Source organism: Homalodisca vitripennis, chromosome 1 (genome assembly GCF_021130785.1).
Source record: "Homalodisca vitripennis isolate AUS2020 chromosome 1, UT_GWSS_2.1, whole genome shotgun sequence".
Taxonomy (NCBI): Eukaryota; Metazoa; Arthropoda; class Insecta; order Hemiptera; family Cicadellidae; genus Homalodisca; species Homalodisca vitripennis.
The window spans coordinates 183,141,483-183,167,342 of NC_060207.1; the positions used below are offsets into that span (position 1 = coordinate 183,141,483).

The 25,860-nt window shown below is 38.8% G+C and overlaps 1 protein-coding gene across 1 annotated transcript in view; it reads right to left on the minus strand.

The window, feature by feature from the left end:
* The window catches only part of LOC124352869 (semaphorin-5B), a 121,691-nt gene that overhangs the window by 76,348 nt on the left and 19,483 nt on the right, over positions 1-25,860 (minus strand). The window contains exon 2 of the mRNA XM_046802584.1: positions 3,590-3,640. The gene's annotated coding sequence lies outside the window, so the exon portion shown is untranslated. The remainder of the gene's footprint in view (positions 1-3,589; positions 3,641-25,860) is intronic.

Here is a 25,860-nt window from a genome sequence, read left to right on the forward strand (position 1 = left end):
TGCACTAAACTTTATCTGTTTGTCTGGCAGTATGAATGAATGCATTGATAACTTATGTACACACGGAGCGGGAACTGATACAAAGTTGAATCAATGAATGAATGCACGCACTGGAGTATACGTAGTGGTTACATATCAGGCAAAGGAACTTCGGTTACCTTTGAAAATGACTCAAGAAATTAAAATACATTGTCTTTGAACATATATGTGTTTGAGAGACAATTAGTTAGTCCTGGCCAAGGCGCTCGCCAATTGTAATACTAGGTCTGGTTGTTGGATAGCGCTTTTTGTTTTTTTGCTATGAGACATCTATGTTTTAACATTTTCTATGGCTATAACACTAACAACTTTTTGGGTGGAGAAAGAAATTAAAAATTATTTTTAAACAACTGAGTGATGTGACTCAAAAAGCATTTCTGAATCAATAGCCTACCGCATATTAATTAGTGAATTACAACTACTATTGTAAGGAAAACTAGAGCGGACAGAATCACTTTATAGGTTCAAGTAAAAAAGTAACTTTATTAGTGAAGGATTCCATTACAGGCCACAAAATAAGACAATTTAGACACCCTGCACCCTAAATGTAATAAACAATGTACTTTGTAGACTCTACGCTCATTGAAATTAATGAAGTAGTTAACATAAAGAGAAATCTGGAGCTATCAAAACAAACCATATGTCGAGGCCGCTGCAGCGCGGTAGCTCAGCTCCCCTGTAAACTCTCTAATTAATGGGATACGCGAGTGCGGGTGTGCGTGCCAGTGCGTGCGTGCGTCTCCACCGCGGCGCGGCGCGTGCCACACTGTCACGCACTTTTTATCTTATCGGGATCTGTTTCTGTCTTTCTCATTTGTTGGGGTAAACGATTCCTTCCTGACAAATGGACGGTTTTTCTGCAGGCTTTAACATCCGATTTGTTGATGAGTTTTTTTACCTCCTATCGTGAACTCGTTTTCAGTTTTCAAAATTCTTATTTAGAATTGCTTCTAGTTTTATCGGTTTATTAGTATAGAAATTGCAAACGTCGTGTACAAAAGTAGTCTCTCTTGGTAACTAAACTATACACTGACACACTATTTTCCACCTTCTGCAATGTCAGTTTAGTATTTACATAGTCTGTATTTTGGAGTTATCTCCCAAAACTCTGTCTAAACACCACTGCCACTCCAGCTGGCATATATGTCTATGATGAGTAAAATCCGCAGATATGGTGTGTGAAAAACCAACAGAAGGATCGTTCTTAAGCTGGTCGATCACATAGTTAAAGACATATGGACTACAACTTTAGTACAGAAAGTTAGTTATCCAAAATATTCTAAGGAATAACAGAATATTTTTTTAGGTAAAGACGATCATTAAGTCATGACACTTTATGCGATATTTTAAAAGTAGAGAAAGGTTGAGGTTAGCCAGATTCTTTACCTTATTCAATACAAGTATTTTTATTCGATAAGTTAGCACTTTATGGAAAGATATGAAAAACGGTTCTATTATCAATCATGTCCTTTCGTTCTCACCTTTCGTATCTCACCCTCAGCACGTGGGATAAATGAAAAATATAATAACACGTAGCCCCTATAACCTTAGTGGTCACCGTGACCCTAAAGTAAAGTTCAAAATCCTGCTTAGGAAAACCCAGTCGTGAGTCTCAACGGCTCCTAGGTGAGTGCTGAATCGAACACGCGCCGGCTGTCCTTAAATTTAAATCATTAAATGTATTAATTTGTTATCGTGGACGTAAAAAACTTGTCCACTTTCCTCATTTAGCCCTTGCAGCTCTGATGGGCAGGTCACAGTAATTAAAAAAAGGTTTAATCAGCCAACTTCTGATCACACTAAGTAGTTACGCCCAAAAATGACTTTTCAAACTAAACAGATTTAACATAGACTTATTTTGTTGGATGGGAGAATAACGTTATTGGCCTAAACTTGTGCTTTTCAAACAGATAATACGCTGTTCGACTGATAATTAGATATTTGTCAGCTTGAAGGGAGGTAGCAATGGGAGATCTGTCAGTTGATTGGCACCCAGCAATTAGACTGGTAATAGCGCACTAAACAGCTGTTTGCCGAGTGACCAGGCACCGGAACTGGATCATGTTATCACCTCTTGATTGCTGCCATATCCGGTTCCGCTCCTGCTCCCCCAACCTGTCCGTGTACAGAGCGTTTTCTCCAACTAATCTACTTGATGGCGGTGTATTTGATTCTCCGGATAAGTAAATTACCTAGTATTTAATTACAAGCTAACATATAATAACCGTCACAATGAACAATTTTCACGTTGTTGTTTCTTATCAATCATCAAGATCTTGAAAATGATATGAAACGATGATCTACTGTATGCTTACATCTAAGGTTTCCAGATTTTTCACTTGATGTTCCCTGAAGGAGGTGTGGTTTCGATGTACACGTTAGTTAATAACGAATTTAAAAGAGAAACAATGACTACTACTGCATATGCTTATTTAATTATCACGTGGGTGAACAAGTTCTTCATGAGTTCTTCATTTTTTTACTGCACAGTCTAACTTTCTGTATAAAACCTACTAGCCAATACTGTAGACGGTTAAATAACAGTTTTACCTCAAATAAAAACCTGATTTATATTCCCATTTAGAATTTGAATCTGGTACTATTACCTCGAATTTCAGCAGTTTCGACTTTTCTCACCGTCTCTTGATCCACGCCCATTACTTAGTTCCTGGTCTAGCTGAGCGCCGTCATGAATATTCCTGTCCTAATCCTGACTGACATCTTCTGGATGATGCTGAAGAATGTCAGCCGCTGGCTCGAGTCCAAGGGCGAGTCCAGTTCTTATCTCGTCTTCGAATTTATCGCCGTTTTCGTTCCTCACATTAGAGCTGAGGAGGCCGAGAGGTTGGAGGCTCCAAACAATATCAATTAGGATTAGGAGGCCTGGGGGAGGCCGTCCACCGGCCGAGACCGGCCCAGGTCGCCCGAGGCAGCGCGGCGGTGCGGCAGCAGCAACCGTACATTAATTCTCGGACGTAAGGACTAGTTTGTGGGTCGGGATGAGATGAGATGCTACGATCGTTGGGTAACACAATTCTACCCGGCAACCGGTCGACTATCGATCGATAGTAACTGTTCTTCAGGTTCAGTCTTCTTACAGATTAACAGGATAAGAAGAACATTTGCCATCGTTATGTGATCGGACAACGAGAACAGGACGTTTCAAGGACCGGTATCTACCCCCTTCTTCAGTTGGAAAATCCTAAATTATAAGATTAAGCATTCAAAAATACAATTCAAACGTACGGTAAACAACAAACATTATGCTTTCGTGTGTTCGTCGCAAATTATTGAGTTTTGTGCATGTGTGACGTTTATTGAGTCTTAAAATTACTTTACTGTAATCAAAGATCATGGTTCGGTGTTGGCACTAATTAAATTTAATGATAAACCTTAGTCACACAAGTTGGCTTTAATAAGCCAGTCCAGTAATTACAAGTAGTTACCGAACTGCCCAAACTGGCGGTAACCCGACAGTTCCACATGTTCAGTCAACTTGTACATGTTGCCACAAAATTCCTAACTGACCACAATAAAAGTGTAGACTTACGTTGGTCCAGCCACGGGCGCTGAGCGGCTACAGACGCATCACATCGGCCACCTGAAACCACAGTCACTCATTAGAATACCGGCCTGAACATTGGATAGGGACAGAACACATTTACATAAACCCTTTCGAAATCCCGGGCTACATCTTCATGTGGCGGAGTCCAGTTGCCTCGGTCCACTCGAAACCGACACTGTATGTAGGGACAAGACACTTTACTCTAATTGAGTCACTGGGGTATTTTATGACGCTGGATATTTTCCAGCAACTCCCAATAAGGCGGATATTCAGAACTGGCGCGTTTAATGTCCACCTCACTTTCCCTTATGGATGCTTCAGCGGGGATCGCTGTAGCGACATTCGTTACGGTCATAGAAGATACTTTCTCAGCAAGGAATAAAACGTAAGAATAATTTGGATAGCTTTTTATTTATATATTTAAATTTAAAAGATGAAATGTTATTAGAGATTTGTAAAATAAGCATTGTATGTTTAAATTGTTTTATAAAAACTGTTGATTTTTAAATATTACTAACACTCTATTTTAATACAATAAAATACAAATTTTTAAGAGTAAATATTTAAAAGAATTGCTTCAAAAATTCTGAGTAATACGTTCTTATGAGGGTAAGAACTTGTTGATTTCGGATTGATTTTGCAATCTTGTAATAGTCTACAATTAACAGTCATTTTAAAATACATAAATTATGTAAATACTTCACAATATACTTCATATTTAATTTCATAGCTCGGTTCAGAATAGTCTCTGCATAAAGTGATTTACTAGGAAAAAACCCTCAATGTATAACACACAAAAAGAACGTTATATGGCAACACAAATATTGTTCTTTTTTAATGTTTGAAACCGTACACCATTATATGAGTCTTTATCGTTTTCTTTTTTTTTTTTAGATTATATCACACTTAATATAAGATACCGTAGTAGATCTATTAAAATATATTTTAGTGTTTCGTCCTTTATTGCCGGCAGTTTTAAAGAATAAATATTAATGATGCATTTTTTTGTTGGATCACGAGATTTTCAGTTCTTTCTGAATTTTTGAATATGAACAACTATTTTGTATAATTCTTGATTATAATGACTATAAATGGTAACTGGCTGTTATGATTAATTTTGTGCCAGCTAAGAGAAGAAAAAGGTGTTCCAAATTCAACAATTTAAATATTTTACGTAGATGAAGAAGCAATTAAAATCTCTCAATAGTTATGCAAAAGAGTTTTGTTTTTAGGCTGTAAGAAACTTATAGATAAGTCTAAAAATTAAACTAAAGCTGTAGACCTATTTCCGTATTTAGCAGTAATTTTCAGGACATTTCCATAAGACACAACACAAGCAAGCAATCAAATGTAACAAACATATTAATTCCAACTTTAGTTATGACTTTTAGATTATTGATAATTAAGTGTAGTGTTTGAAGAAAACACCTCTTTTATAATGAGATATTCAGGGAAAAAATATAGCTTTTCTAACGTCTGATTTGTTCCTGGCAACTTACCATTCATGCCGAATAAATAATTTACAGCAAACCATTATCTGGATTTGATAATTTTACCTGGACCAATTACATAAAACATGTAAGCGCCCGCTGTAATAAAACGATTATAATGTCAAATAATTGCAGTAATAATAAGTTCCCTACGTACAGAGATCAGTAAACAATCGTAAGAAAGAATTTGAGTTTAATTTATGTACTTTAACTGCCCAAGGCAATTTATTAAAGGTTCTAAGAGGTGGTAACAGTCGCAGTGGAAACATTGACCATGCCCTATACCACCACGACAAGACAACCGGAAGATATAGAGTTGGTTAGTAGGACCAAATGATCTTGCTCAACATTTTACGAGAGAGAGGACATTCCACGACCACCAGAACCGAAGACTGCTGCTAGAGAAGGATGCGCATGCGCACTAATCTACTGGGTGGACCGGAACACGATTGCACGAGTCTATCAGGACAGAGCTCGCTTCGGTCTCAGTGATTGTTCGGTCGGCTGTTGTCAAGGCTAATTTGTTGATTTGGTCATCATCGTATCAAAGCACCGGAAGTGCTTGTTTGAAGTACCGCAATATTTCAAAAAGTAAATTGAGGTTGAGGAATTTTTGGGTGGTGGATAAAAAATATAGAAATCCGTCAGATATTAGAAAATTCACTTAAAGCAATAGATCTCCACTTTGATATGAGATGTTAAATTAATTACCGAGGCAATACAACCATGTTACCAATATTTAGTTCAATGAAGAATGGCCTGCTGGTAATAAAAAAGGCAAGTAGCTCGAAACAATACTCAGGTGAGAAAATTTTAGTTGGTAAAGCACCACGATTGAATGTTACATGATATCTATTACAGTTAGGATGATCGACAGACGAAGGATGCTGTTATAACGAAATCCAGCTGCGGGCAGTCTCCTTGCCAGGGCCGAGGGAAGTGTGGGGGTCGAGGAGCTCTACACGTGTGGATGGGGGAAGGTCACCCATTGTTCCCGCCCCCTTGCATCGTTTTTTTTGTTCTGCTCAGTTTCTTCAATCTTCCTTCCTCAGTCCTCGTTCAGACCAGAGTAACACAGAGGACTAGGAAGAAAATGTTGGGAGACTGACGATCAGATGGGCTCACTTATTATTATTTTAAACAAGAAGTACACAATATGAATTATAATGGTATATACTTTAAGTCAATACACTTGAAATTGATTTCCTTTTATTTTTAGGGTCAATGTATCTGATTTGATGCTCTTTTGTAGGACTTAGTCGTATATATGGATTGCATTCAGAAACGTACTGTATGTATTATTTATGAAACAGTGTTTTGTTTCTATCTGATCACGTTAATATTAAAGTTATTAAATTTAATATTCTGAGTGATTTCCAGAATACCTGGATACAATACAGTGAGTGTCAAATTCAGCTCGGTAAAGTTATTAGATTGAAGAGTCTTTGAGTGGTTTCCAGAATCCCTGGATACAATACAGTGAGTGATAAATTCAGCTCGGTAAAGTTATTAGATTGAATAGTCTTTGAGTGGTTTGTAGAATCCCTGAATACAATACAGTGAGCGACAAATTCAGCTCAGTAAAGTTATTAGATTGAATAGTCTTTGAGTGGTTTCCAGAATCCCTGGATACAATACAGTGAGTGTCAAATTCAGCTCGGTAAAGTTATTAGATTGAATAGTCTTTGAGTGGTTTCCAGAATCCCTGAATACAATACAGTGAGCGACAAATTCAGCTCAGTAAAGTTATTAGAATGAATAGTCTTTGAGTGGTTTCCAAAATCCCTGGATACAATACAGTGAGTGTCAAATTCAGCTCGGTAAAGTTATTAGATTGAATAGTCTTTGAGTGGTTTGTAGAATCCCTGAATACAATACAGTGAGCGACAAATTCAGCTCAGTAAAGTTATTAGATTGAATAGTCTTTGAGTGGTTTCCAAAATCCCTGGATACAATACAGTGAGTGTCAAATTCAGCTCGGTAAAGTTATTAGATTGAATAGTCTTTGAGTGGTTTGTAGAATCCCTGAATACAATACAGTGAGCGACAAATTCAGCTCAGTAAAGTTATTAGAATGAATAGTCTTTGAGTGGTTTCCAAAATCCCTGGATACAATACAGTGAGTGATAAATTCAGCTCGGTAATCACTATCGATATGCCCACAATCCGAAGAGAAGTAAGTGTCTGAGCAAAAACGATCATACGATAAATACTTCAGAATCTTTCAAGTTCCTTTCGAGAAAGTGCATCGATATAGATCGAAAGAAGGAAGAAACTGTGTGTTTGATATGGATTAGTCTTTTATTAAATGTATCATCATCCGTTGTATCATACGTGCAGTTGCATCGGTTGCCATGGTAGGATTGTAAACGCCTCCCGAGGCACTGCGAGGACGAGAGGCCGGGGTGGCGAAACCGCCCTGACATTTAGACAAAGAGCTCGCAAATTGAGATCTATTGTTGGCCACACAATGGTGGAGTCACGGGCGATCTCAACACATCACGAGGTCCCGGTGTAGGGACATATTACACAACTGAGCTTAACAAGGGCTTGTTGGCTCAACATGAGAGGAAAGATCGTGGTTAGAAAGACATAAAGTATCGCCGGAGTGAGGTGTCTTTCGTAGGCACAGGATTCAAAACAGTAACCAACCACTCATGTGAAAACATAGATATAAATTGTTCCCTTGTTAAAATCTTCCTAAATCAATGAGAGTTGGGGACATTGCAAGCTATTGTGTTACCCTTGAGAGTACCAAAATTCCAAAAATCTATTCTCAAATTTACATTGGGGAAGTCTTGGAAGTCATGTAGACTTAATTTATTACTTCCTTAGTGTAGTTAAATTTTACGTTGAAAAATAACCATATTCTCTTGACAGGGTTTTAAATTGTCCTTCAAAAAGCCTTTAAATTTTCTGAGATAGTTAAAGTATTCCCGAGAAACGTCTACTAATGAGACTCGATATTTAACTTTTAAGAAAGCTAATTTCTCTTTAGAGACGAAACAACTGAACAGTTACTGTACTATTCGTAGTTTACAAATGCATAAAACCTCCACTGCTCAATTCTCACGTGATCTGAAAACAAGTATAGCTCAACTATTGATAGCCTTCGATCTTAGATAGACATAATGTGTTCTAATCACCGCCTATACTAATTGAGCAACATCAAGTGAAGATTGCGAAGCAATGTTGAATGCTGTATTAGAATATTTATGTCCTTGAACTGTCTCTTGACGATACCATCCTTTGTAAGAGAAAGCGTCATTCGTTGATAAAATTATTTTATGAACAGCGAAACTTTGGCCTCGAATAATACTTTTCCTTAGGTTTACAACACCTGTCAAAACAATAATTATCAGATTTCTTTCAAAGTATTTGATTTAAATGTGATGTTAGACGTTGTGAACGATGTAGAATAGGGTGATGCATGGGATGCTGGCCTATCCTATCTTCACACAGCCAACAGGCGTTAATGTGAGTATTGTGAAGCACAATAGCGGGCCGCGGCCTGGCAGACTGCGGGGCCCCGCCTGGCCACGGGTCGTTGGCTGCTGATAGTCTGTTATCAGTACAGCGAATGCCACGTATTGCACATCTCTTCCAAGGAGGCGAATCTGATTGATGCCTGACGTAATTGTTTTTCTCTCGAATACGAGGAAAAAGATGTTCACCATATAGGGGCATACTGAACCCATCAATTTCTATCCCGTTTTATCAATGACGTTCACTGGATTGCGTTGCAAATTGATGCTGCTCTCGGGATTTTTTTTGTTTGATCTGGAAACACGCTGTAAGACTTATGGTCTGTCGATATGGAGTCAGCAATAATGTAGAAGGTTCGGTTTTGTGGTCATCAGACTACTATTTGACTTAATCTAACTTCAATAATTTCCATGAGGATTATTCCTACGGCTGTGGCATTTCGATCAAATGTACTAAACACTATTGAAAGAACACTTTTCAAACCCTTTGCAAATTCTTCCGTTGACCGCCCCAGGAATCATGACCTCTCAGTTTGAAAGACTTAGCCTCATGCTTACGCTACCGTGAAAGCCACAGCAGCTTTGTTCTGAAGTCAAAGTTTAATGATCACTCACATAATTTGGTGCATACGCCCAGTGCCAGTTTTGTAAGTAAAAGTTAAGAACCAACAGTTTAATATTTTAAAAACGTTGTTGTATGATGGCATCATTAGCTTCTTGGTACTTGAAGATAAGGAATAGAACAATCTACTGAAGGACATGTACGAGTATTTATAACCATATCTAACACGTTAAATGTCCAGAACTTCAGCTGTCGAAGACTCTTTTGTTTTTAGGAGAAAAAAAACCACATGAAGGAAGTGACGGGCGATTGAAAAACCACTAAAACTGGTCTGCCCTACTGGGCCAAGTTTAGCTTTAACGAGCGTCCCCGATCGTTAAAGGGTTCTCACCCTTTAATGGCAGAGAAACCAATGATGGAACTTCCACACCCAGTGAGAAAGAGAATTTTGGGCACCTCAGAAGAGAGAAAAGTCACGTTTAAACTCGGCACATGCCACAAGGACTATAAGAACGCTAAGGCTTCACAATTAACAAAAGCGACCGGTTAAAAGGATATGAAAGTAACGGTGGTGAAGTGATAACTGTTCCTCTGTGCCAAGAATTCCACCAACGCCTTTGGCGGCATTGCCACGTGTTATGACTACCTAGTTGAAACATTGTGTCAGACCAATTAACATACAGTGAGTTGTTGAAATCCTTTGTGACACTTTTAAAACTTGACTGTGTCAGGAAGTGAGGAAATGTGAAGGAAATAAACGAGTTAGTACATTTTCGCAAGCTTTGTACTGACTTTACAAAAACAATTTTCACTTTGCAACAAATTATAATTAGCCCTACTTGGCATAAACTCGCTTACCCCAGTTATGAAGTCTTCTGATAACTGTAATTCCGATTATCATTTCAACTGAACATATTCCTATGCTTTCCTTTGCTGAAGCAGACCGGTGCACCCGTGTAGTTGCCGGAATAATAGCAGCAAGGCCGGATGAAATCATCACGTCCTTGTCAGAAGCCGAGTACCCGAGCCATTAAGATGCCGGGGAATGAGTGAGCCCGAGTGTGGAATCCCGCGCACGAGCACCAGGAAGACGATCCCATCTCGTCAAGGTCGATTGGTTTTTATGATAATGCTGTATTTGAGCCGACGCGGCGATTAGGGCGCATTGCGTAAACCGAGACCGAGACAGGATCACGCTTCTTAGCTAGAACTGGTTCTCGGATCTCTGGATTATCAGTAGTGATTGACCTTGAGTCTCACTTTCCGAACTGATGCTGCACTCGGACTTTGCTGGCTTTAGCTGTGTCCATATTACTGCAATTGGTATTGCGTAAACCGAGAATGAGATAGGATCACGCTTCTTAGCTGGAACTGGTTCTCGGATCTCTGGATTATCAGTAGTGATTGACCTTGAGTCTCACTTTCCGAACTGATGCTGCACTCGGACTTTGCTGGCTTTAGCTGTGTCCATATTACTGCAATTGGTATTGCGTAAACCGAGAATGAGACAGGATCACGCTTCTTAGCTGGAACTGGTTCTCGGATCTCTGGATTATCAGTAGTGATTGACCTTGAGTCTCACTTTCCGAACTGATGCTGCACTCGGACTTTGCTGGCTTTAGCTGTGTCCATATTACTGCAATTGGTATTGCGTAAACCGAGAATGAGACAGGATCACGCTTCTTAGCTGGAACTGGTTCTCGGATCTCTGGATTATCAGTAGTGATAGACCTCAAGGAGTCTCACACATCTCACACACATTACTCTACTTCAAGGATAAGAATAAATGATTTAGTATACCAACAAAAAAGCAAATTTGGCAAAGCATGGTTTAAATTACATTATTTAATATCTAAACTGGCAAATGTACATGCTCATAAATCAGTAAACTAAGGTCAAGCAAAATCACTATGTAAATATTTTGACCATGGCTTTTGTTGATTGAATGAAAAAGCGATTCCGTTAAGATTGGAGCTGTTAAAACCAAGAACATCTGGAGAATGGATGATTTAAAAATTGTAAAAACGTTTAGTCCATGATAAAATTAAATAACATGAAACAAATTAATTCTCAAGGCTGCATCACTTGAGAGGCTGTATCAGAGACTGGGTTATAGAGAGCAGAGAGGCGAACACTGCGCTGAGACCTGCAGTGCACCGGCACTTATCAGCAACACCGTTAACTCTTATCACATCTCCAACACCTTGTTTACAGAGAGCTGTCACAAATCCTCTACTCTCGCGACTTATCTCTTGCGAAACACCCGGACACAATTGCATTAACTTCTCAGCAACAATGGACGATTATGTGGGGTTCGGTAATAAAAAGAGCGATTACAGAGAAACACGTTATAATCTCAGCTTTATAGTACTTCATTATCAGCTACAGTGCTTTTAAGAGTGTAACTTATCGGTTTAGGGCGGGTCTATCGAAGACACGACAAGTTTAGATGTTTACATAAGTAAAACACTGTGTGGAGATGCCTTAGTTTTGCACGAACAAAAAACTTGAGTAATTTTTTACTACTTGAGCACTGGAGGAACGCTCTTGGTTTGGAAAGCTGGAAGTGAACGTATGTTCAAGATTCCATGCACTACAGCGCAGGATAGTTAACATAACAATTGCTCGGAATGTCTTTATCACAATAACAGATACTTCCCATCCTGTGCGGCAGGCGGCTGGGCCATGTTCTTCGGTAGGAGAAACAAACAATCATCAGTTGTGGGGGGGGGGGGGGGGTATGAGTACCATGAGGAGTCTCCAGGCATTGCTAGAGAATGTCTTCAGAAGGAAATACGAGTAGCAATGTTTGTTTTAAATTAAATAAGATACAGTCTTAAAAAGATATGAAAGTTAGGAAAAGGAGTCATGTGGCTTGTACAACAACTAATCTGACACATACGTGGGGAAGTAGATGTCATCTGTTTGTGACATAATGAAATATTAAACTGAAGAAGCCAACTTTTAAAGTGCTATTTTATATTCTGAACAAACGCTTAAGTTGTAACTGCCCTAAACTTTATTGAACAGCCACATTTTTTGGTCCAAACTGTAGAAATAAACATCTAACTGCTCTGTTTTAGATGGTTCTAAAAGCTAAAGCTTCGTCTTTTTTGTTTTTTAACCGAGAGAGAGCGCTCTGCGTGTATGACCACTACCGCGTTTTAGCGATCGAAAGTTGCGTATATAGGCGCTAACCGGGCTTGGAAGGTTAAGGTTAACTGTACAAACCTGTTACTACAACGACCCTTTGACGGTTGAAATTTTCATGTTGGTAATCTCAACCATTTGAAGCCATTTGAAAATTGTAGTAAAGATATCTAAATACAGTACTTGTACACAAACACATGTGCGGTTTATAAATATATGGATTATTAGCCAATCTTTATGTTTGCGCTACTTAGGAACATAATGCAAAACTAAAAGTTACACGTTTTTAAAAAACGGGCTTTGCATTATTTTATTCTATATTCATGAAAAAAGAATTGCACACTTTAACCACTATAGCTACAATACTGAAATTTAATTTCAATGGTTATATGGCTTACACACTGCTTATACATAGCAGCCAGGAGTGATTATAAGTGACTGTGAATAATCACCGCTATCATCGAATAATAGATGTCTCATAATATTTTAAATTGTACCAACATTAAGCTGAATACAATCATGCAAGGTCTGGCTGCAATCAGATTAGTGACAGCGATCGCGTTTACGCGTATTATTGCTATGTCGTCGTATAATTCTCAATATTTACTTTGCACAGACATCGTCTTGAAATCTTGTTGCATATTACAAAACTTATAAGAAAATAGGATGTTGTAAATGACCCAAGAATGTTTTAAAACGTTTTCAGTTCTTCTACGGGACAAAATCAATAAATTGAAACTTTAAGAGAAATTAACTGCTTCAATTAATTATTCTTCTCGTCCATAGAACAACGCAAACATTTTGCATTGCACAGACATACAACAGGCCATGAATCGATATCGTTAAAAGTAAGCTAATTAATCGTGGTTTATGTTATTTTGTAAAGAAAAACATTTGAATATAATATATGCCAAATACTCTACTATGAATGTGATTATTCTAAGAAATCAACTCCGATTTCGAAATGAGAATACGTCCTCATGAGATAATAGTGTCTGGTGCATATTGCATCTGGATATTGCAACGGAGGAGTGGTGATAATTTTAATCGAATAGGTGTGAAATCGCAATTAAACGAGGCACTTCTAAAGGGATTCCCGATATAGACGCAGGTAAAGATACCAGCTGTTGATAGTGGGAGTATGAAGCGGTCGAGATAGTGCAGTCATGTGTGTTCGTGCGTGCCACTGGAGGCTGTGGAGTAGAGGCTGCAGCGCGCGGCGGGCGGCAGCGGCACTGCGGGGTCACCTGTGTTCTGAGAATCCGCGGTGCGAGGACTGTCTGCATGCCAATACCGATACCATCCGGGCTTCATTCACTGGCATTCCCCGTGCTCTCGGAAACAGAACAATCGTCTAACGAACCATTATTTGATTACTTACCGCCCATTCTTGTCACCAACATTTTTCAAATTGGAACGCATAAGACAACCTGAAAAAGAAAAGGAAGCAGGAGCCTTCTTTTTACAACGAGGAGCTATTGGTAGGGTCGCTGAGGAAAAATACAAAGGCTTCATAGATAGTAAGGAATAAAAGAATTTTAAGGAAAAAGGACTAATTAATGGAAGCACAGTCGCCCAGCGGCCTTCTATGTCTACATCCCAACACGAATAAAACGTGGAGCCCGCTGATCAATGTCTCAGGACGAATGTGGGCCGAAGAAGCAGTAGACGAGTAGCCCACACGGATCGGAGGATCACATAAAATACGAACAGTTGCTGTGCCGCAAATAAACCCGCTTATTTTTAGAATGCTGCTGAAATGTTTATTGCGCCATCGACTTACTACACGCTGCATTTTGCCGGACGCTGAACAAGACGCTGTGAAAAGCCTAAAAACATCATTTGCATAACAAAGGCCGTTGTAACCCGTGTTAACAGACGTCGAAATGATCAGTCGTGGGCAGCTGGGAGTCGATTTTCCCCAGAGACAAGGTAACGGCGTGTTAGTATAATAAATAGCCAGTTATGAGCCCGTGCTTGTCGTGTATTTGTATGGGACTCGTACGTGGGAGCCCACAAGGCTCGGGCGTGGCGCCTTCACTCTTACTCTGCAGGCTGAGAGCACTCTGCTCTGCGCTTCCATTCAATTATGTAAATGACAAGATGGAAATATGCACTGGACCGTCTCTATTAGACGAGTCCAGCTATCTCTGGTCTGCGCGTGTGCAGTTACTACCGCAGAGAAGAGCCTATTCGGATTCAGTTATGATAATAACTACGTATGAGGTAGTTGTTTATTTGAGCAGGTAATTCATGCACTACAAGTCGCCAGGTATGTACGGAATTACATTACACGTGAATAATGTGGACACGAGGAGTTAATCAAAACCTTCAGCAATTTGCCAGCTGTTGTTTTAGGACTTTTTCAGAGTTTGAAATACAGCATTTAACGAATAATAAGTCCTTTCTGTAACTGAGACGGAGGACACTTGACCAATTTTGACCAGTAATATCACTTTGTTCAGAGTTTGCCCATTCTTCGCATGTATGATCTGACTTTCTTCAAAGATCTCGTTGAAAGACGTTCTGATGGCCAAATTGCCCGTATAGTTTGCACCAGCGCTAGATGGCGTTACCCTTGGGCAGTTTAATGCAGTTATAACGCCCATTATAGCCATTTATCTGTTTGTTGCCTCTGGTGACTAATAGTACAATGTCATTTAGTCTCAATTTTAAAGGAGATACCAAAGGTGCCTCAACAGCTTGGATGATCTCTCATCACCTTCGCATCTAGGAGATCCGTTGAGAGATCCTACAATAGTATTCACATCAAAAGATGGCTATATCGATATTTTGGATGTCCAGACCAGGCTAGTTACTATGTTACAAAACGGTGATGCACCAAACGTCACAATATGTAAAGCAACCTGAAAACTGCGGGTTAAACCGATGGTTGGACTATGGCAAGAGGACTGTGTCAGGACTGGTAATGGACGCTATCATTGACATCGTGCAATACCTAATGTTCAGTACCCCTACCTATGTAGTCTGGAACTGCGAAGATCATAAAATATTGAAATAGTTAACAGTTGAAGCTATTCCTTCTTCAAAAGTACAATGATGAGGCCTACAACATCGTGTTTTCATACATAGTCACTTAAGGAACGGATCTCATCGTTTCAAGTGCATGAAAAACTTTTACTTTGCACCATTCTACTTCCGAGAATCATGAATCTCACATTGGATTCTGCGAGGTAGCCATTTCAACTTGAAGTGGTGAAAAAAGAAAAAAAACGAACTCTCTCTTCATGCATGGATCTCTGTTAATTAAAAGAGATTAGTATTGTGGATTACAACGTCCTGTCCATAGTTTCTTTTCTATTTATATCTATCTTTTGTTTTCGGTGTCGAAATTTGGAAGCTGTAGACTAACTTTCATTTAAAATTTTAGAATTCAATAGAATGGTTAGTTTTTGTGGAGAACACTCAATAACATTTTTAATTAAGAAGTGGGATAAATTCCTTCCTCTAACCTGAAAGGTCCACTGAATGTGCAAGATCCTTTATATATTCAATAGGCTGCAGAGTTATGGCTGATGTACAAGCTGCGCTCAACAGAGCTTCCAGTTTGGGGCAATGAATATTTTTATGGTGTATAAATCTCTTCCAGACTATATAATAACCCAGACATCCGTTGTTTAATTACTTTTTAAGGACTCTTTAAACAGGCAAGGACCATCTGTTAGCCGTCCGAAGTGCGTCGCCGTGACGTGTCGAGTAGAAAGTGGCAGGATCGCGATAAGCGAGATTTATTGCTGTTTATCCGACCACCCACCATTGTGACACGTAATATAAGAGATCAACTCGAGCCTGATTTCCTGGATTGTCGCTTTTGAAATTCTGAAAAATACGTCAAGTCCACCTTTGGTTTGGTTACATTAGCAAATGAGTTTTTCAAGAGTGATTTTAGCGCCAGAAATGGCTCTACAATCCCAAAGATTTTAATCAATTATGTTTTCCGTCTTCTGATTTATTAGTTCGGTATGGGGATCTGTAGTCAAGCTCCGAGGAAAGCCTTTGATGCATGGAGACTTAAAGGTAACGAACAATCAAAAGGATTTCCATAAGAACCGTAAATATTATTAACATCATTTTCAATAGACCCAGAATCGACGGAACAGTTCCACATTGGAACATGTCAACCGCTCAAAACTGATGATCATTCAGAAGAAACCTCCATAAATAAAAAGATGTCATCGGTTTTAAGGTTGTCTGGTTAAAAATTAAAAGTGCTCTTAAGAGGTTAAAGAGCTTCTTCAATTTGCAGCCTTCTTCTGTATCGGGTCCTCAAATGATTATAAGCCGGGTATGTGAGCCTCTCTTGGGTCATTTGTTTGCCGGCGCCGGTCGTTGACTCGGCCTGCAGCACGCGGCCTGTCCGTCAAACCTGACCAGAGGCCTCAAGACTTTATTTATGAATACGATTTACATTTGAAACAGATGACTTTCGAAATCAATGATAACATCGGAACATTCCTTCAAATCCTGGGAACTAATGATGAACCAGAAAATATTTTAAGTCAAACTGTCCAAAACGAAAAGCCGATTATAGTTAAAGTTGCGTACTGCGCATACTTCAGAAACATTCCACATCATAAACCTCTCAAAAATATGTGTTCATTTGGGAAATGTATTCAAGATCAAAGCCTTGTAAAGTTATAAATAGGAACTTAATAAAGAAATACAAATTCTGAATAGGAATTTCGGTAAAATCAGTTACTTATTATGCTATATATATATCGAAGGAGCAAATGAAAGGGGCTCATAAATGTTTATCAAACCTATATGCAGGTCAATACATTCCGACAGGAACCCATTTACAGGATTAGTCTTTGTAATAAAAAGTTTTCTCAGTAGTATAATTCGTGAGGCAACGCATTCTGAAACCGTACAGCGGAATATCTTCCTTATGAAGAGTTAATCTGTTAATAGGGAACCCCGTGTTCTCCTTATGATGAATGCCGTAAGAGTACACAAGAATAAAGAAAAACTACACTTCGTATTAAAAATCCTGCGATGATCACGATACCTGACCTCACACAAGACACGCAAAACTCTCTTTTGAATTATAAAACTTTAGGATTCAGAGGAAGGCAACAGTACATTAGTTTACTCTGCTATACACATAATAGTAATAAACATTTAGGATGACGTCTTTGTTGACAATGGAAACCAAGGTTGCGAAAGCAAAATATGTCATGATATCAGCGTAGAGCAAAGTAATTAACGTGGTCAGACCAATTCAGCCTTTCGCCAACAACTCCAAGAAGAATGGAATCTGAATTAGTATCAGAAAACCCTTACAAAATTACAATTATTACTATGACATGATGAAACACCATTTTCGTTTTTCTTTTTTAAATTCAAGTCGAGGCCATTCGACTAAAACCTGAATTTTAACTCAATGGCCAACCCTCACTCCGAAACAATCATTGGGAATTTATGGATCTGCCATTATAAATAACTGTAAAATACACCGAGAACTGGTCGTATTTGCATAGGAAGGCGGTCTCTCCTCTGGTGAGATTCGCCATGGCACGGTAGTCGCCGACAACAAAGGCCCGGCACGTTCGTCAAGTAATGTTGATAGGCGGCTCTGGTTAGTGAACCGGCCGTTGTTCGAATTAGAGCGAAGCGAGCGACTATAAAACTCGCGTAAAATACGGAGTTTACGTAACCACATAAACGGCGGGATGCGCACACAGTTACGTCGCGCCTTTTATGGAGTTAGTCCTCGCTTTTCCAAGAGTGCCGATGCCAAGTTCACCGAGGGATGCGGGATGTCCCGGTTGTTTATGACCTAGAAATCGCCTTGTCAATGCGGCACTTGAATAAGGTATTCTACAAGAGATTTATCAATGTTCACCTTGACTTTAAAACAGATGAAGAAGCAAATGTTGGAATCTTAAATACGGAAAATAACCCTCAAAGTATTCCAGAATAACTTCCGAGCGATAATAGATAACTCATACACATCAATGGTCAAAGATGTAATCACGCATGTAACTGTGAATGTTTTGTTATCATCATTTACCTCAGTAAAAGCTATGGTGAGATTTAAAAATATATGGGTTTGTAATTTTCTACAAAGCTGTAAAGTTTAATCATAAATTTAAAACAAACAATCCAATAATATATTTTTTTTATTTCTGTGAGGCCTTTCGTACACAAGGAGCACATCATCATACCCACATAACTGAATAAAAGTGGTTACAATAGTAATATAAACAATTTTGTACTAAATAAAAACATATCTTATTAAAAATACAAGGAGATAATATTCTATGACAGGACAGTATTTATATATAATAAAGGCGATTTCTCAGTTATGTGGGTCTGATGATGTGCTCCTTGAGTACGAAAGGCCTCCAAGAAACAAAAAAGTATATTGTTAGAGTGGTTTAAATTTATAACTACTTCCAATAAGAACCTTCTAGAATGTCATTTGATCGTTTGACCAAATTCTATTTATAACTCAGACCATCATGACCAATCTTGGTTTAGTAAAATTCGTCAAGCTTTCACCTCACCACTGTCACTTTATGTGTTGGACAAAGGAGATGAGAGTCCACAAATTACTTACTAAGAGAGCGGAAGATCATCACAACTTTCACTTAGGCGACAAAGAACGTATTAATACAGAAGTGGAGCATGCCTGACCTGGCTACACTATGTCAATAGAAGAGAAGATGAGTTAGACATTCTCTCCGCCGTGAAATTACTCTGGTTCGGTGCATATTCGGAGAAGGAATTGATTAGCAAGCCATTGATAAAGGTTAATTAATAGTAATCTCTCATTACTTACATGGACGGTTCATCACAGATCGAAGAGTAAATATTAAATATAACAGAACAAGTTTCTATAGAGTTGAATGGAACTTGAAAGTTTGATTGGTTAAGTTATCAGGTCTTCTCAACAGTCAGTTGAGGATCAATAGGTAACACCATTTCTTTCTTCTAAAATCATCAAATTGCCGGTTACCGGAACTTAATCCTCAGTTCAAAACAATCCTTCACAACAATTAAATGATTTGATGATTTAATACCCTTAATACCTTCCTTCTACGATTAAGGAGGGTATTAAGATAAGAACGATTTTTGAAGGCAAGAGAACAAGAATGAGATTTTTTCTGACAACGATGACACATAGTTTATGAAAATCGTGGGATGTCGAGAAATATAAGAAAATCGATGGAAAGGAATGTTCTCAAAATCCGATTGAGGTATTAAAAAGACGTACAAGCATGATTTATATTCTCTGAACGAACCGATCCGTTATTGAGGAGCTGGGAAGGTGAGGCTCGAATTATTACACCCTCAAGGCAACGATCGGAGGCAACGACCTTGTCAGGGACAAGCGTCCCGAGGCTAAGAACTGACCACCGAAATAACAGAGGCGAACCACAACCCCGCAGCTCTCCAAGCAAATACTAGGCAATTAAGTAGTCAGTCAGCAGAGACGTGAAGAGTGCGATAGCCCGGGGCAGACGTGTCTGTTCGGCGTGACGGTGCCGACGTGGCAACAGATCATGTAGGTCAGGACATTAGCTGTCGTGTAGTGTATGAGAAGCCTTAAATCATTACGGATGTTCACGGGCAGAGTAGAGTTTATCCACTGGCCGGATACAGTTGCAAGAGACGGCGAGATAATACCGTACACGATTTAGTTGTCAATCATCGTCAAAATAGTTCCGTTTAAAATTGAAGGAATGAACTTTAGACTTGAACATTTCCTTATATGTTTATGTGATATAAAGTATTCACGTAGCGGTAAAGAGCAATTTGCAAATATTTTCAGATATTACGATTAGTTTAAACAATTTAGTTTAATTTAAACAATTTAAGTTTAATTTAATCAATTAACCTTAAATTGTGGTCGACCTCGTTTGTGTGTCGATATTTCGAAAATGTTACATTCTGCCCACTGACGAAAGGATCAGTTCGTCCAGAGCTTGTTCTGCAATCATTGGAGCTATTAAAACAATTAATTTGCCTGACTCACTGTTATAAAAAGTCAATAAAAATAAAAAGTTATCCACCTAACATATGTAACAAGTTAAATAATAGAGTGCGTTCAAAAATTCGCTCCGTAATAGGAGGTGTTTTAGGGGATCAATTAATGTATACGTTGTATATAGTTGACTTTTAGAACACACTGTATAATTGTACAATCCTAAGAGTGGGTTTAAAATTCTAACACAAACATCAGAAGCATAATTGGCTTGATAAATTCCAATAAGAAAAGGAAATAATAAAAAATAACTAATTAAATAATAACACAATTAACACACAATTAATTTGTTATTCTATTAATTTTAATAATTAATTAAATTAATTTTAATTTCTATATTAATTTAAATGCAGGCCTTCATTGCATCTTCGATTTAATTTAAGGCAGTCTCAGAAGGATCTGAATGGATCTGACATACTAACTTCAGATCCATTCATTTCAGCCACCAGTCCAAAATAGCATCCAAGGCGACAATGGTGGCTTGTAATATACATTTACTTCGAAAGGAATAGACTAAACAAGCCTGGAAGAAAGTCGCGAAGAGCCGTCAGTCACTTTCCCCCGCATGGCGGCAGTGTCAGGACTATCATCAGACAGCTATGGATGTATAAAACCTGTCATCACCCAGTCGTAACGTAACCTGAGCACCTAGTAGTGGTCCTATCGTCTCCAGCTACAGCACATGAAACGAGTGGGTGGTTCAGGATCGATGAAATCTTCCGATAGGATCATCTCTATGTTTGTTCAAGCTTTCTGAACTTGATAATACCTCTTACATGGGTTTCACAAGACATTTAAGGGCTCTTGACTCTTTCAAGCTCTCGCACTTAAACATTCCTAGTATGCCTTGGTGGAGATACATTGTCTTCAGTTTTACGTCATCATTCCCAAAGCGCTCTAAACGAGGCACACATTTAACTTGGACAAAACTAAAAAACAGTCAGTTCTGTAATTGATGAAATTAACCTTGATCTGTTTTATTAATAACTCCACATTACCGGGTTATCTCTATATTAGAGTAATGAATGGTCAACTAAAACCCTTTTTGAAAATTATTTTATTTCAGACACGTGTTTCGGTATTAAATCATCATCAGTGTAAACATTAACCTCTGACTAAATCTTCTTTTGCCTTTGCTAACGTAAGTGAGAGGTATTTGTATTTGTGGACAATGCATTGGTGGTTTGTCTTATCTGTCTGAAATAAAATAATTTTCAAAAAGGGTTTTAGTTGATCATTCATTACTGTAACCTTGATCTGTTTAACCAATCGTAACTTATGAAAATATTTGCAAATTGTTCTCTACCGCTACGTAAATACGTTATATCATACAACCATATAAGGACATGTTGAAGTCTAAAGTTCTTTTATTCAATTTTAAACGGAACTATTTTGACGATGATTGAGCTCCGGGAATATGAGGTAAGGGCAAAAACCTCAAGTTATGACCCATGAAGTTAACATTCCTTATCAGTGATTCCCCGAAGTGACAAGGTCGTAGTCTGCTAACTCCGATAACAGGCAAGAGATCAAAGAGGCCGTGTCAATGGTGTTGTTGTATACAAGCTCATTAGGAGATGTAACACCACTTAAATTGGTTTTTGGTTTGTGTGTCGATACTTCGAAAATGGTACATTCTGCCCACTGATGAAAGTATCAGCACGTCTAGAGCTTGTTCTGTAACCATTGGAGCTATTCAAACAATTAGGGTTATTTATAATTGAATTCGAGATGAATGGTTGGATGATTGAGTGTTGATGACCTGTGTAGTCTAGACAATGTAATGTAGATTTCGAACTTCTGTATTGACCAATTTGACTATTCACACTTTAGCCGAGTTCCGACTGGCACACTGTATTGCCAATGTTGACCTAGAACGGCATGCGGACTTACTCCATGCGGTTTGAACCGATTGCGGTCTCGTTACCACACGGTATTACCTGAGATGATCGGTTCTCTGCGCAGCCTCTCCCACAGTAGCTAACTCATGCTCAGTCAAATTCAGGGTACGTATTCTAACGTCAGAAAATTCGAAATAAATTACGATTGGATCGACCTGTAATACCACCAAGCCTCCAAATAACTGGATTGAAGCTCTGCGTCATCAGCGCCGACTCGTAATACATTAAAAGCAAATCTACTTGCCTTAAAAGCAAAGGTACTTCTTTTTTGAATATATTTGGTTTGCAAAATGTTTAACTCAATCTTACAGATTTTAATAGTTCCATAAAGTCATATATGGAGCGTTTCACTTCACCCGCGCTACTTATTTTTTCCCAAAATTGCAGAAATTTTGATTGCATACAACAAAGGACGTTCTCTGTCCGACTGTATATAACCCATAAACACTGCTTAATGCAATAATATCATATTTATTTTTTCAATTCCAACTCACAGTATTGATTTACCTACAAGATACAAGTCCGATTGCGAAGTAATCACGGCTAAAACTGTGTGTGTTATAACGACTAGCGCGAGTGTGTAAATATTAGGTTGCTTCAACTACCAACCACCTTCTCTAGCCTGATCATACCTCTCATCCTATCTGCCAGGAAAGATTCAGTACCGCACAGGTCCTACATACATCGCGATCTTGATGAACTTTTAAGAGGTCATAATGTTTTTGAACTTAGTTACAGAACTCCCCACCAAGAAGGAGGGTACGATCGCGTTACGACATCTCTTATCAGTAGGCCAAGGTGATAAGGAACAACATACGAGTACGCTACAGTTACAGGTGCGCCCAGTCGTAAATACGGCGGGCGCGGCGACGTACTCCACGGCCATCTATATCATCTCTTAATAATATGGACTAACTTCTGCCTGCGCCCGTCCACAGCTCATGTGTTATTTATGTGGCACTATATGGGAGCGTTCCTCTCCGGCATTATTTACGAGTTATGCAGATTTTTCGCGAATGCCTGAATATTTATCGTTGAAAACATCAGGAGTTTATTTGGCCGATCCGGTCGAACCATATATAATAATTTGAGCTAAACATAAATGTTTGAATAAATTTACAACTTTTTATATTTATTATTGTTGGTTTCATTTAGTGGTTTAAATTGCCGCCTCGTTCCTGTTGTCGAACCGCAACCTACGTCACGGTTTATGTGGCGATCATATGAAAGTGTAATTAATGATGGTGGATTAAATATTTTAGCGTATCCAAATAATGTACAGTAAATGCTGTCATCCAATATTACCGTTTCTAGTAACAATAATTGCATGGGAATTGCCTCGCAGATAACTAACAGTAAAGGGGTAAATAGAGGGGAAACAATAAATCAAAATTAAGAAGTGTACTATTATCAAATTTTTATTACAATAAAATTGAAGATGTCATTTTGTAACAGTCACAAACTTACGACGCAAGAAAGTTTGAGATAACCAAGTAAAGTATCCAGTATTAAACGAATAACATATTAATTTTAAGACCGTTTTTAGGATATTCATATATTTAAACCATTTATTACAAAAAATACCAATAGTACATCTGATTAACATAAAACATTTCTTCTAATTCATACATGAAAAGAGTTTTAATAATAAAAAAGCAGTTTAATTAATTCAGTAGGCTGGCTGCACTAATTGATTGATTAATAACAGCATAAGCCTAAAAATTAACTATAATTCACGATTACTATATAGTCGATTTTATAGTCGGAGCACGTTACAATCACAACTTTTAGGTGATTTATACAGGTTCATGTTCATGTTTTGGTGAAAGGTTTGAACTTATCCTAAGTTGGTATAGCTCCCGCAATCACAACAGCCAACAAAGCGAACTAACTGGTACAATCAAATCAAACAAAGGGTAAGTCCCTGTAGGGATTGGAGCAGGCCAGACCGCGCCACGCCGCGGCGGTTTGCGTGACCACCATCACAAGCCGCGCCAGCGCCTCAGTTTTTAATTACCGCACTTTCTAATCCCGACCAGAATAACGTAATTAATAAAGGAATGAGCGCTCGCAGCAATGGCATCAATCAATGTTGAAATACGAGGGAACAAACGGATTCATTATGTCCAAAGGCCAGTTAGGCTGGAGTCGGCTTACGGAATTGGAGGCCCGAGGACTCTTGTTCTTGTTGTGATGGTTGGTACGTAGTCGAACCGTGGTGGTGCGGTTTTGACTGTGGTACGTAGTCGAACCGTGGTGGAGCGGTTCTGACGGTTGGTGCGTAGTCGAACCGTAGTGGAGCGGTTGTGACTGTGGTACGTAGTCGAGCCGTGGTGGAGCGGATGTGACTATGGTACGTAGTCGAATCGTAAAACTTATAAATTATGCTGCATTAAAAAATCGAATTTGAATGCGTTTTTCCGGAACTTTACACGAGTACTACATCAGTAATGTAACTAAGAGCTACTCGTTTTTGTAGGTTTGAGGAAATTGAGGTGTAACCATCATGTCTATACCTCTATTTAGGTCAGTTTTATAAATATTTTTCTAGTTCCGTTTAGATGCTAAAAAAGTTATCGGTACTGGATGGGTCACCTCAGCAAGCAAGATATAATTGTACACAACATTATACTATAGATGGCCTGTCTGGATACTGACCCTCACAGTATTTGCTATATCTTGTAGTGTAATATGTTTAATGAATGAAGATTGAACAATTAATGTTTATTTTCATAAATCAATCGAGTATTTTTTGCAAAGACTGAAATTGTCCCATACAAGGTTTGAGAGGTTCAGTGCACTTTTGTTGTTGTGAACGTACACAAACAAAAGGAGGTCGTGCACTCCGGACATGTAAGGTTGAAGACGGTAGTGCCCGACCAGTGTTGAGAGAGGTGTTGCAGCTTCCTCACGTACTAAATGATGTGGTTTCTGAACTGGCGTCAAATTGTCGACCGTTCAGCTGTTTTCTCGCAGAACGTGAACCCGAATTCTCCGGCTCGGCCGCTCGGCGGGACCCAGATAGTCTCCGAGTTAAACTGAATTGCCAATTTGCCGCAATTTCCAGGTGCTCGATAAGAGTGCAACGTCGGCAGAAAGATTTGACCCGGTGAGCTCCATTAGCTCCTGAAACGGCTAAGTAATCCATCGCGACCGCAGCCGCAGAATTCGGTTTCTCCAAACATGCGGTCGGCTGGCCTCCTGGCATTTCGGTACAGAAATCGCTGCATGCAGCTTTTGTTTGCGAGGAATAGGATCAACCAACCGTGCACTCAGTAATCACGTTGCACCTAATCTACAGAACAACAACACTTTAGCAAACAATAATGTATTCCTAGATTGCAACAATACCGTAAGCAACTATAGATGAATAAATCTATGTTCTATATAGTCCAATGACGAAGGTGTGCCACCCACAGTTATTACCACTGAGAAACGAATTATTCTTAGTGATACAAATTTACATAACACGAAGTGACTTGGAACAATTCATATCCAACTCGTAGTCGATTCTTTCAATGGCTTCACTTGACATTTACCTTGGCCGTGAGAAGTGACGCGGACTTGGCAAGAAGGCTGCAAAGCGAATGCTGTCTACAACCGTGCCAAAGCAGAGTAAACGCACGTGTTGGCTCTCACACAGCATCGTGTTTATTA